The 14,488-nt window shown below is 30.2% G+C and overlaps 1 pseudogene; it reads right to left on the bottom strand.

Moving 5' to 3' along the window:
• Nucleotides 1-779: 779 nt before the first annotated feature.
• The window catches only part of LOC111300056 (ACT domain-containing protein ACR8-like), a 31,691-nt pseudogene continuing 17,982 nt past the window's right edge, over nt 780-14,488 (bottom strand).

The raw sequence follows: 14,488 nt of genomic DNA, 5'->3' as shown, positions 1-14,488 counted from the left end.
TCGTTAATCTCTCACTTGTGCTTTAGTCTCGGTCATTCCTATAGCTCTCTGACTCATGATTTAATCTCGACCACTTTTATTCTTTCTGACTTGCGGTTTAGCCCCGATCATTGTTAATTTTTTACTTATGGTTTAGTCCTAGTCATTTCTATAGTTTCCTAGCTCGCGATTTAATTTCAGTCGCTTTTATTTTCCTGACTTGTAGTTTAATCCTAGTCACTTTTATTTTTTTCACTTGCAGTTTAATCTCAATCGTCCTTATTTTTTGACTCACATTTTTAATCCCAATCATTTTATCTCTATCATTTTTTAATTCATGATATCATCTCAATTGTTCTTTTCCACTTAATTCATAGTTCAATCTTTTAAATTAATTAGAAAAGTCATTTAGTTGGCTTTGGACAAAATCGTTGTCTTTATCTTTGTCTTATTACTGATTCTCAGTAAATGTACAAAGAGGGGTAGCTATAGACACCGAATTTTATCCGAATCTACCATTTCTAATCTTTGGTTTAATAATAATAATAACAATATTGATTTAATTAATATAAAAAAAATAAAAATAAAAGTGATAACTGATAAAAAAAAGAGAAAAAAATCATGATGGCAGTGGTGCCTTACACGCCACCACTACCACCCACCCTATCACCACCATCCTCAATCCCATTGGAGCCCCTGCACTTTACTTGCCCCAACTGCTCGAAACCATCAACCTTACCTTACCATCACACCCATACCTTGCCAGACATATGCTCTATTGGCTACCACTATTTTTAGCCCTATAAAGCCCCTAGCGTTTCCCCTTTCAACCTCCCTCGGACACCCCCTTCTTGAAAACTTTCAGATAGATCTTCGAAACCTCCAGACATACTGCCCTCAGCACCCTCTCGTTTCGAGCCCAAACACCAAGCCAAACTTTTCCCTTCAACAACCTCAAATAGAACCCACACCAACCATAAAAAAATAAAAACAAAAACAAAAAGACAAACATAGTCCTCCCCGTATGGAGGAACCTTAGCGTCGAAGATCTTTACAAGAACAAAAAAATCATATTAGTCTTCGATTTACAAAAAAAAAAGAAACAAAAATCTTCAAACCCCGATCTACATCGATCAAGGCTTTTTTTGTGAAAAAGATAACAGATCCGAGCTCAGGGGGTTGAGAAAAGCATTTTGGTGAATTCTGAAAATTTTTTGATCAACGACGGTCACCGGTGGTGACCCAATAGTGGTTGGCGCGACGGCAAGGCACCAGACTTCGATCGGAGCCAAAGAGCATTTTCAGACTGGGGAGTTTTTTTTCGAGTAGAAGAAGAAATGAGTAAAAAATTTCTTTTTAGGTTTATATAGAAAATTAAACAGCTCAAAACGATGTCATTTTGGCAGGGGAGGATCCGCGCGTGGACCCGAACTTGATCCAGGATCCGCGTAACCGATCTGACAACCCAGCTCCTCAACAAATCTGAACTAGTTTGACTAGACCGAACTAAGCTGCTCCCTAGATAAGCCCGAACCACTCCTTAACCGGCTCAACCGAACCGCACGTCGAATCGAACCCTTTTCGATCCAACTGAACTGCCGTTGACCGATCCGATTCAAGTAAAAAAAATTTTTTATTTTTTTTATATATTATTTTTTTGTTATTTTGAGTATTTTTTATATTTATGCATGATGGATTTTTAAATTTTTTAGGATAAATATTTAATGATTTTAATAATAATAAAAATGAAAACAAGTAAGATAATAATTAAAAATATATATTAAAATGCTTAAAATAATAATAATAATAATAATACTATAATTTTTCTTATTTTCCCTGCTTAGATGTTAGAGGGAATAAAACATATTCCTAAAAATAATTTCGCCTAGATGTTGAAGAATTATTATTAATAATTTTTCATAAAAAAAAATATATATAAGAAATTTTTGATTAATTTTCAAAAATCGCTAAAATCGAACTTGCTTCGAAAATCCGTCTAGATGTTGAAAATTTTTAGAAATGTTCACATTTTCTTAAAAACGAAACCTTAAACACTAAACTCAAAATCCTAAACCTTTCATACCCTAAAATCCAAGCCTTAAGACCTTCTAAACCTTAAAAACCAAACCATAAAACCCTCAAAACTCAGTCCAAAATCCTAAAATCCGAATCTTCAAAATCTTGAAACCCTAACCTTTAAAACCTCCACTCAAGCCCTTACTTAAAATATTCTGAAAATCCTAAAGACACATGTGAAAATCTCATTTGAAGTAATTTATTCCTGAATGCCGCCTAGATGATGAGGTATTTAGGAAACTTTACTTCGTTAAGTTTTTTCACACAAGTTCTTAATTCGTATTAATAATACGATTAATAAATAAAAAGTATAATAGTAAATTAGATTCTTAAATATAAACAATCGCACCTAAGTTCTGCCTAGATGTTAGAGAGTCAGGGTGGTCTCATTATACTTAAGAACCCAACTTTTAAATTGTATTTCTTTTTACATGACATTCATTAGCATACATACGTTAGTGTGTTATCATTATTCTCTCTTTAATTTTTATTTACTATTTGATGATAAAATATTTTATAATAAAAAAAGAATAATACATTTTTTAAAAAATTTTATGATATTATAAAATAAAATAACAATAACATTCCGAAAAAAATAATTCTTAGTACTCTGCCTAGATGTTGGAGAGTCACTAACAATTATCTTTTATAAAGATTTTTATTTCATTTTAAGGATTATCGTGTTAAATCTTAAGCGAAAAGAGTTATTTTAAATTCTGCCTAGATGTTGAAGAATTTTAAAATAATTCTTTAACTTTAAGATTTTCTCAATATTCCTAAATAAAGAGCTTTAGCAAAATCTTAGTTTTCCAAATGAAAGGAATTAGTGTTAAATTTCAAATTGAAACCATTTTTATCCAACATAAAAAATAGCGCATAATTAAATGGTATCAATTTATGGGCGTTGTGGGGGTGCTAATCCTTCTCCACACATAACCAACTCTCGGATCCAACCTGATTTTTTGTATATCAAAATTTTTTTTTTGATAAACTTTAAACTCGCTTTTATAGTTTTATTAAGAAGATAAACTTTTAGATGGCCAATCACACCCTAACAAAGATTGGTGGTGACTCTCTCATTTATTTCGATTTTAAAACTCTTTTACGTCTGACGATCTCAAAATCGTTACGACAATCGTACAGGCAGTCAGTTATGCAAATGCTGTAAAAAATGCTATAGCAATTATTTCATCACACCTAAGAATGAGTCAACATCATGACTGTGGTCATTTCCATGGACGAATGCATTCACCAGAGCGATTTTTCCCTGATGATGATTTTATTCTATAGGTAAACAATGCATCACATCATTCATGGATGGGTCAACTTTTGGTTTAAGAATGTCGACTATAAATTACAGAGGCAATAATTATTCCTCAAGTCCATCTAGATTCATTGAAGTTAGGACTGCTTTTATGGCTGACAGTGTAAGCATCTTTATAGTGAGGATCTTGTGAATCGAATATTTTGCCCAATTGACAAAGTTGATAGTACCAAGTAATATTCATTGTCTTGGAGTATAATGCTTGTAGGGGATATGGATATTAAAAGATTTTTAAAGAAATTGAAATTTATGGGTAAATGACAATTTTTAAACATATGGATGGTAGAGCCAATGAGCCTTTGGTTAAGCAGCATCATGGTATTGGTATATGGAGGGTTGCCAACGTCCAAGGTGTAATCCCTTCCCTAATCAGGGAAGCTCTTGTACTTTACTATAGATACTAAAGTCGAATGGGTTAAAGGTAAAATAAGAATTTTAGAAGAAAACATATGAATAATATAAAGAGATTTGACATATGACTCAACAAATGTTAGTATAAATGCATGTCAAAACTCTATTATCTCATTATTTCCCAAAGAATGAATCAAAATATTGTTTTTGTTCCAATGATTGAATCCTAAAATTGTAAGCTTATGATGCCTTGAAAAAAATTAAACATGTATCTCTCATGTATTAGAAGTTTCGTAACTTAAAAATTGTAAATCAGCCTTTTATTTTGTAAAAGACGTAGCTTTATCATCTTAATAATACATGGACATGTTTCTTTAATAACTATTGTTGTCTAATTATGATTCATGAAATTCTCCGTGATATGTATAGTTTACAAATTGTAATTAATGCAATAAATTTTATGTATTACATCTTATTGTCATAATGTATAAATCTATAGACCTATAGTTAAACATGACTAAATGAGTCATCCTCAATCTTTTTTGTATAAGTGTGATTGATCACCTAATTGAATCTATCCCATTTTAAAGAGAATTTTCAAGTTTGACTCAGGTATTTTTAAAAGATAAATTCAATGTATACGAAACCAAAACTAAATTCGAGAGTATGATTACATATGAGGAATGTTAAAGCACCCTTACAACGTCAATCAAAAGATGATACTAGCTTGATTTCATGTTATCCATTAGGTCTTAAAAAATTTTACCATATAATTAATTATTGAGAATTATTTTTCATTGACTCTAATACTTTTGACATAAAATTAAGATAATTTTTTCACCTTAAGAATATACAAGAAAACTATTATTTCCTTTATAGATACTTAATATTATAATCATTTAATATTTATTTTAATTTTTTTATGAAATTCTTAAAAATTTAACTTTAAGGAAAAATCAATATTTCAATTTCTTCAAATTCTTGAAAATTTTCATTTAAGGAAAAATTGATATATTAACTCTTTTCTTAATTTTTTTTGAAATTATTTTTGTTTTAAGGAAAATCGATACTTCAATTTTTTCTTAAACATTTCTTGAAATATTTTTTTATTTAAGAAAAATTGAAACTTCAATTTTTTTCAAAACATTTTTCATAATTTTTTCATTTAAGAAAAATTGATATTTCAAGTTTTTCTTAAAATATTTTTTGAAATATTTTTTATTGGTATTCCAAAATTTTCATCATTATTTGAAAATATTTTTATTTATTTTTTTCAAAAAAATTTCACTCAAAAAAATGAATAAATAAATAATAAGCAAAATAACAAAAAAAAATCACTGCTTGACTTGGCAACTTGGGAGGTGTGCGGCTACAGGTGTCACAGACCTAAGGAGGAGTCCTAAATCTCACATCGAATATAAAAAGGAAGCTCACTGGGGTATAAAAGGGTTCACACTATCTCTACCTTGTGAGGCGTCTTTTGTAGGACAAAACCGTTAGGTCAAAGGGGTCAAAGCAGACAATACCTCATAATGGTGTAAATAATGGCAAGTAGGCTGATCTGGGACTTCGGATGAGTGGATGCCCGGGTCCTGAAGCCATACGGGTAAGAGCTTAAGTCTCGACCCGTAACAAGTGGTATCAGAGCCAACCCTAAACCGTTTGATCTATGCCAAACGTCTCGAGAGAGGTAGGCAGGGTGACCAATCTCCATGACGAGGGCGTCACGAGGTTAGGTGGGAGAAAATGTCACGGACCTAAGGAGGAGTCCTGAATCCCATATCGAATATAAAAAAAAGGTCAATAGCGTATAAAAAAGTTCACACTATCTCTACCTTATGAAGCATTTTTTGTAAGATAAAACTGTGAGGTCAAGGGGACCAAAGCTGATAATACCTGATAAAAGTATGAACCATAATAGGTAGGCTTATCGGAGACGTCGGATGAGTGCATACTCAGGTCCTGGAGTTACGCAGGTCGGAGCTTAAGTTTCGACCCGTGACAAGTGATATCAAACTAACCTTAAATAGTTCGATCCACGTCAAGCGTCTCGAAAAAGGTAAGTAAGGTGACCAGCCTTCGTGATAAGAGCGTTACGAAATTGGATGAAAAAGAAATTTACGAACTTAAAGAAAAATACTGAATTCTACATCGAACATAAAATAAAAATCATTGAAATATAAAAGAGTTCATACTATTTCTATTTTATGAAATATCTTTTAATAATAAGTGAATTGATTTAAAACATCGAATGAATAAATATTTGGATCTTAAAATTATACGAATCAAAACTTAAGTTTCAGCTAGTAAGACATTCACATAGACATCTTAGACATCTGGCAACTCGGCTAGGTGACTAGGCTCTAGAAAGCTGAAAAAAGGTATGTTGGCACGTTGTGCGATCAGGTCAGATAGGCCGTGGAGTAGCACATGGGTCTTTTAAATAATCGGGTTCCGTTAAGAACACCATTTGGGGTTATTATAAAAAAGCTTTTTTTTTGTCATTTCCAACTTTTTCTTCTCTCTCTACACATTTATTTCCTCTTACTTCTCTCTTGCATTAAAGTAAACACCCACCAAAGATGCAGGCCTGGCTTCAAGCCTTCTCGAGAAATTGATGCCAGATCTTCAACCGAGCTGTCGTCCACCATCACCGTAAGCCATCGGTCGGACATCATTGAGGCTTAAATTTCACTCAAAAACTCCTTTCGGCCTCCTCTTTCGCATGGTGTCGTTAGTTTTCCATGAAAACATCTCCAACTCCGTAGATCGGGTTTTGAAGGTCATGGACTCCTGTCGAATCTCCCCTTCTGCTGCTTTTTGAGCCACTGTTTCATGATATGTTCTTCCCCTTTTTCTTAGTTGCCTCACAAATTTTGAAGCTCCAAAAATGCCTTGAAGAGAGCTGAACTAAACCCAGGAAGACATCCTCTCTTTTTTTTTTTTGCCATTTCCAGTCTTCTTTGGTTTTTGAGTTGGTTTTGCTTTTCCTCTTTTTTTTGGTGGTCTACTAGTAGTTAATGAATGATTGGCAAAAGGTTAATGATGATGGTAGAATCGGGTTAAATGGAGGGCAATTGTGGCATCTGTTTAGATGGTTTGTTGCGTGTCTTTTAGTTCTGCCTATGCTATTGTTTATTATACGGTCTATGGAAAATTTCAGGTGGTTGAGATTGCTAGAAATGTGCTATGGTTTTAGTTGAGTTTGTTGCTGGGTTTGGGTTCAGTAGAGTCTAGACTGTGTGAATTTGGTTAATGAAAAATTGGGGTTAGAATTTGCATTTGGGTTAATTGGGACTGTGTTTGAAATTGAGATTAGACTTGAGGCAGTGAACTTGACTAGTTTTATGCTTGGAGTTTAGCCTGGAATTGGATTTGAGGTCTATATCGTAGGTTATTGGCAGTGATGGAAGTGTCTTAGATGGAGGTGGGTTGATGGTTACTATTTGCGCGAGTATTTGGTGATGGTAGCAAAACCTAATCACAGCAACGGGGAACCGGTTAATGGTGGTTATTGTATGGAGTTGGGCACCGACGACTAGATAGAACTCGCAATTCTTGGTCAGTTACCTGTTAATTTGGTAGAGCTTTTGAATTGTGTAATATGTTGAAGATGGTTTTTTGGTCTGGGTTTGATTGATCTGTTTGAATCTGCTTAAGGCTGTTTTAGTGGGTTTTTGAGGACTATGTTTGTTTTCTTGTTTTTTGGGTTATGGTTGGAATTATGGTTTAACTATGGTGGGGTAAATATGGTGATCGAGCTGCTAGGAATATTTTGATTTTTTTCTGTATCTTTCCTTCTGATTTTTTCTGTGTTTTTCACGCTCCCTGATCTTGCTCTGAACAACAGTTTATATATCATGACAAAGATATGATTTTAATTCAAAAAACCGAGCATCCCATCACTTTCAATTTGAATTTTGATTTCAAGAAACATTAGATTTCAAGAACTTAATCCAAGCTCTGAATTTCAAATATCAAATCTTATCACCGAATTTATCCTTTTTTTTAATCTTTTTATTTAGTTTTCTATAAAATACTAATAAAAGCAAAATAATTACAGGCATGATTTTATCCAAAATATAATCTATGCTCAAAACTCAGATGTTAAATCCAAATCCAAATGGATTGGGTTCAAAGTTCAATTTAAATTAACTTAAGATTTAAGGATAATACGGCACAACGTAAGATGTCTATACTTACTTTTTCTTTAATGCATAAACTGTTATATTGTTTTTCTTTCGATTATTTATTTCTTAATATACTTTTTTTTAATTAAATAAAAATTTTATATATTTCAAATTTTAAGTTATATTAAATAAAAAAATTCATAGCAAAGCACGACCATCGTACTAGTATAAATAAAAGGAAAGTTTTAATTTTAATTACTCAAAATTTGGCTGCATTAGTCAAGTCAATTACTTGAGTAGAGAATTATATATGAGGTGATTTTTTATGCTATAAATTACATATAGTTCATTTCGAAGTGTCAGGCAGAATCCATACAACCAGGCGCAAGTAAGTGGAAGTAATAGCGACAGTCAAAGCTTTGAAGCTTTGAAGTTTGATGGATGCCAGACTACTTTGGACCCAGAGGTCCCTTGCCTGTTCTTTTTCAGGCTTGTAATGTAGGAGACACATTAAGAACTAGAAACACAGCAGCTTATATATATAATAGCAAAACATGGTTTACTTTTGGTAGAGAATTGTCCTAATTGATACAACATATTGTTCAGTGTTCATGGAGAATGTAACACAGTTCTACGAACGAGTTACTGTTATTATTATTATTATTATTATTATTATTATTATTATTATTATTAAAACCCTCGTCATTACAGGATATATATACATAAAGGTTTATAATAAAAATTTTCAAATAATTTAAAGTGTTAATATTATAGTGTCTCGTTAAGTCTGTTATTATACTAATTATATGATCTTATTAACAAAAAAAATTGAATCAGCATATGCTTGAGAATATACAAGTCACTTTCCAAATTAATCTTCTACACTCTTTCTAAAGAGAATTAGAGAACATAGATACATGAAAAAAAAAAACAAAAGCAAAAACAAAAACTATCCTTTTATTCAATATGTTAGTGAAAATATTCAATAGTTTGATCTATAGGTAAGGATTTTTTTTTTTTTTTAAGTTGTTTGCTTTCATTATCACATCTCCAACTTTGACCTCACATTATCATCCCCCTTCCAAGCGTGGGAAACGATTCACCCTACATACTTTCATCTTTTGATGCCAAATTTGTTCAACCAGTTCAAAACAATTTGATATTTATTCACATGAAGAAAATAAGATAAACTCAAAAACATTGACGTAACATCTCTCTCTCTCTCTCTCTCTCTCTCTATATATATATATATATATATATAAATATATGTATTTATATTTATATTTATAGAGATGATAGATGATAGAGCGTCAAGCTGGCAAAATAAAAAAACATGCACATTCCATTGATGAGGTCCAGTTTGAGAAGTGAATGGAGTTGTTGATAGCCTAGTCAATCTCATAGGCTTCAAATTTGGATCCAAATTCTACCAAATAGGCCAATACTAATGCCTGCAAGTAAATGAGCCCAATCCCCATGATACCATGGAATGCAGATAGTTTGATTTTTGAGAATTTATTTATTACTTCACCGATTCCATGAATCCTCGTACATCTGCTTTGAAATGTTTCCTTTAATTTCAATTTGTGCATCAACATCTTTCAATGCTTCATTTATCAACTTTTAATATTATAACTGTAAGTAAAGAAGGTTTTGCCCAATGGTTTAATTGGTTTGACCTTTCACTTTGAGAGGCTTACACAAGGAGAGCATTTTCAAGAAAATATGAGGTGCTTGAGTTAGCTGCAACTCACTTTCACATCTTGGCCAAATTTCCTTTTCTCTGCTCAAATTATGTCTCTATTTTTCAGTTGTGTTATTATACATGTGTATACATGCACGAACATCTACCATTAATTCAAAGAAGTTTACAAAGAAAATAGGTCCTCATTATTAACATTGTAATGAGATGGCTCGTTATAGATTTTTTTTTTTTTTTTACTGCCTTAAGTTTTAAACTCATTAAGAGGTTATAAAAAAAAAAAATTTCATGAATTCATTGTATTTGATATAAATAAATTTATTTGAATCAATTTAAAAATTATATTTCTAATGAAAATTAAAATCTCATTACTATTAAAAAAAATATTGTAATGAATTTAATAATAAGTTACATTATCAAGTATCTCACTGATGATGACAACGCTAAATGTACTGAATGGTACTTGCTAACCAAATGATTCCACTTCGTGATCTTTAAAGTTGCATGAAAATCACACCTCCCCCACTCCAATTAGTGAAACACAAAAAATGAATAAAAAATTTGTTAATGTCAGGAATGATGCACGCAGCATATTATTTGGGACCCACAGGTTTCAGCATACTTCCAAACTTTTTCACTTCAATTTGCGTATGGATCATGTTGCCTTGTTTTTCCCTAATATCAACGTTATAGTTTAACCCCATATTAATTTTAATGGTTAAAATTTTAAAATATTATTTTAGAGATTTCAAATTCAAAATTTACTACAATGAATGCATTAAATGTTATTGTTTCAATGATGAAATTAAATTTAGGTTTGTAATTGTATATATTGATTTTCTTGGTTTAGGCATGTTGGGTCCTACCTATATACGGAATGGAATATCTGCAGGACCTTGACATTTTGTAAGGTAGTAGTGGTACATGTGACATTGTTTTCTTTTAAGGATAAAGAAGGGCAGAAAAGAAAAAGTGAAAGGGATAAAGAGGATATGCATCAGATTTTGTCTGGGGATTTTTGTGCTAATGTTTCAAACATTTTAGCTTTCTTACCTCCTTCGTTTTTGCTCCCAAAAAAAAATATCCATTCAAGTTAAATAAGCTAAAATGTTTTTTTTTTTTTTAATACAAGCATATATTCTGCCTCTTAAACATTCAAAATGATGAATAAAAGTAAGTATTCCAATTCAAATAACTTTTTTCCCGAAATTCCAATTCCAATCATTTAGTACATTTCTTAAAATACAAATATGTAAAAATACAAAATGAAAAAGAAAATACAACAATAAGAAGATGAGTATTTTAGCTGAATAAATAAAATAAACTCTATAATTATTCCTTGGAGCTAAGGTGATTAGTCTCCGTTTTAAAAATTATTTTAGATGAACGATAAAATTAATTATGATGAAATTAAAAATAATAAAGATAATTAATTGTTATAATAATAAGATTTATTATTATATTAATAAAACTAAAATTAATAATAAAATATATGTTTGAAAAATAAAATAACGGTAATGGTGAGATAAAAATAAAAAATGAATACTAAGAACTTTATTTTAAAAATATATTGATAAATTATTTATATATATTTTTTTATACTTTTATACTATTTATTTATTATATTAAATTAATAAAATTATTTTTTAAATTTTAAATAAAAAATCAAAATGAAAAAAAAAATAATGAAAGATTAAATGATATAGAAATCTCTACAACTTTAAAAATAGAAAAGGAAAGAACTAAAAAAATTATAAGTAAAATTGAGATAAAAGGTGCAGTGGAAATGTACCAATTTCAATTGGAGCTTTTATCTCCGGCAGATAACTGGAGGCTATCACGTCCCAACGTTGTCAGCCAAACATTGCATCAGTGCATTTGGCGCAATGTTCCATAGTAAATAGAACTCAACTGGGAGTACAGTAGCATCCAAATCACCCCTCAGTGCGAATTTCTCTTTACAAATCGCACTGTTATCACGTTTGGGTAATACCGGTGAGGTGTTCCGTTGTTCACTGGAGCTAAGAGCTCCAGTTAAAATGTTTCCATTTCCACACACCTCTATTCTAATTTTGTTCATGATTTTTTTTTACCTTAAATTGATAGAGATTTTCATGCCATTTAATTTTTCAAATTTTATTTTTTATTTAAAAATTTTTAAATAATTTTATTAATTTAATATAATAAATATTATTATATAATAAATAAATAAAATTTACTATTATATAATAAATAATATGTATTAATATATAAATAATATTAAAATATATAAATAATTTATCAACACATTTTAAAAATAAACTCTTAAACGATCATTTTCATTCTCTTTTTATCACCATCGTTATTCTATTATTTAAATTCATATTCTATCATTGATTTTAATCTTTTTATTATAATAATTAATTTTATTATTATAATTATTTTTAATATTACCAAAATCAAAATCACCTTTCATTCAAATATATTTTTAATATGTAAAAGGCTCCTACAGTTATATGCAAAACAAGACGCAGACTAGGCTTTAGGTTATTTAGTATTGTTTACTGTTTGCAAAATTTAGATTAAAAAATTTATTTAAAAATTATGGTTAAAATTTTAAATATTTAATATTATTGTAAAAGAAATATTATGAGTAGTTAAAATATTTAAAATATATAAATAATATAATAATTTTTATTTCAAATATTTATATTTTTATCTCAAAACACTTTAAAATATTTTGATTTGAATTAAAAAATCAAAATTTTAAGTTAAATAATTATATTTTTTGTTATTTATCATTACGATTAAATAAAAATAGCTTCTGAACGTGAAACGTAAATGCAAGACGTAAGTGAATTAATCGTGTAAAATCACAAAAGAAGGCCCCTCACCTTACAAATTTAGCTTCTCGTCCACTAAGTTAGCCTTTTGAACAATAAGCTCAACTCAGCTACCTCTTCCCACTTCTTGCTCTTCTTTTCTTTTTTTTTTTTTTTTTTAGTTTTACTTTTTATTTTTATTATCATCATTTAATACTTCATTTCATTCGAAGTAATTCTCTCTTCCATCAATATTTGCACTATACTTGCCTTTTCCCTGCCAATCAAAATTACAAAAGGGCGGCTGCAATGTTTTTATATTATAATAATTTATCATTCGTTGCCTTTCTCAATCAGATGCCAAATATAAGTAATCCATAAATCAGGCATAAAATCAAAGTATTTTAGTTCATGCTTAAGATTAGGTGCCTCATGGTATAAAAGTCAAGCAAGTGTCATGATTTTTATGAAGGTATATCTTTCACTATAATAGTTTATTTTAGTATTTTTAGGTATGGTAATTTTTTCTTATTAGTGGATCAAAGATCTGTTTTGCAATTTAATAAAAATTCTAATATATAGGATTCACGGTACTATAGTAATTACATAACATATTAATTTATGTCACTACAAACCATAATATAGAACCAAGAACTACTTCTAAGACTAAGACTAGGATGGAAGGGAATAGTCAAAAGAGAGAGAGTTTAAGAACTCATAGTTTTATATTTAACAAGAAAGGATTTTCTTTCAAGAGAACTTTGTGCCTTCACAATGAAGGTCTTTTTGTCTTTGTAAGAAAGGAGTTACAACTTATATAGGTATGACAAAGTAAATGAATAGGACCTGATATAACTAAAGGGTCCATGACAAAGACATAAAGCAATGCAAACAAACTAGTAAGGTAACTTTAATAAAGTAACTTTAATAAAATTGAGGGAATCTCCTTTACTAAATTAGTTTTAATAAAATTAACACAACACAAAGTTGATGTATGTTTGGACTTGATGTTGTAGCTAATGTAGAGGCTGATGTCATCAATTATCACTTGTCTTGAAAAACAAATACACTTGCATACTAAACAAAGTCACACATAATTATATATATCTTAAACTGAAATAAGGAATATTCTCATTCACCAAACTGATCACAGAGTTATCTTGATAAGTACTATCAACAGAACATTTCATCTTCAAAATTTTCTTTTGGATCTTTTTCATAGGGTTTCAACCATTGATCATGAATCTTGTCTTCAAATATTTTTGATCCATATGACATCTCTTATATCTTGCCAATAAAGATTTGTGAGAAGTTGCATTAGTTATGCGAAATTTAGGAAGTCAAAATTAATGAGTCTTTGTAACATGTCATTCCACCAAATATCCCAAATGAGTGTTTGGATCCATCTGCTAATGTGATGGTGTAATTCTACAATGTACATGGTTCTTTTCTGAAAGGTGGTAATTTTTCAGGGTCCTAGGAATGTGATCCTTGTTGATCTTGCAAAGTCTTTGAAGGAGAAGTTAGTACTCTGTAGGATATGCATACAATCTCTTATACAAGGAATACGAGTTATAATCATAAATGGTTAAGTATGGCTAAAAACTGAGTATACCATCATTGTTCACCCAACAATGTCTGTGAAACATAAGAATGATATAAGGGAATTTCTCTAATTTGTTCAATCCATTACTGTAATGGTTTGAACCATTCAAGGAAAGTCTTAAACCATTTAGCAAAATCTATCTCACCAAGACGATAAGGGGTTCTCCTGATTAGGTGGATGAGTTCACAAAAGAAGCTTACTAAACTGAATTTTATGGCAATAGTATAGAGTTAACAAAGGTACCATAAAAAGATAAAAGCTTCTTTGTAGAGACAGTTTGGGTGAGTAATTTAAAACAAATGGAGAAATAAGTATTATGGATAATCTAATAGGTCTGAGTCAATAATTAGCACGGGTTTGAATGAGAACATATTGAAACTTGTTTATGAGTCCTTTTACTTTGTCATCAAATGTCCTTTTAGCAGTCATCTACCAGATGTTTTGAAGGAGATTTTTCAATAAAAACTCTATAATGAAGGATAAAAGCTGAGAAGATAATGAGAGATTTATCATAGCAAT

The sequence above is a fragment of the Durio zibethinus genome, chromosome 3 (assembly GCF_047325235.1).
Source record: "Durio zibethinus cultivar Kanyao isolate XHJ-2024 chromosome 3, ASM4732523v1, whole genome shotgun sequence".
NCBI classification, from domain to species: Eukaryota; Viridiplantae; Streptophyta; class Magnoliopsida; order Malvales; family Malvaceae; genus Durio; species Durio zibethinus.
Note: the sequence above shows the minus strand (reverse complement) of the source record. Positions and strands in the feature narration are given on the sequence as shown.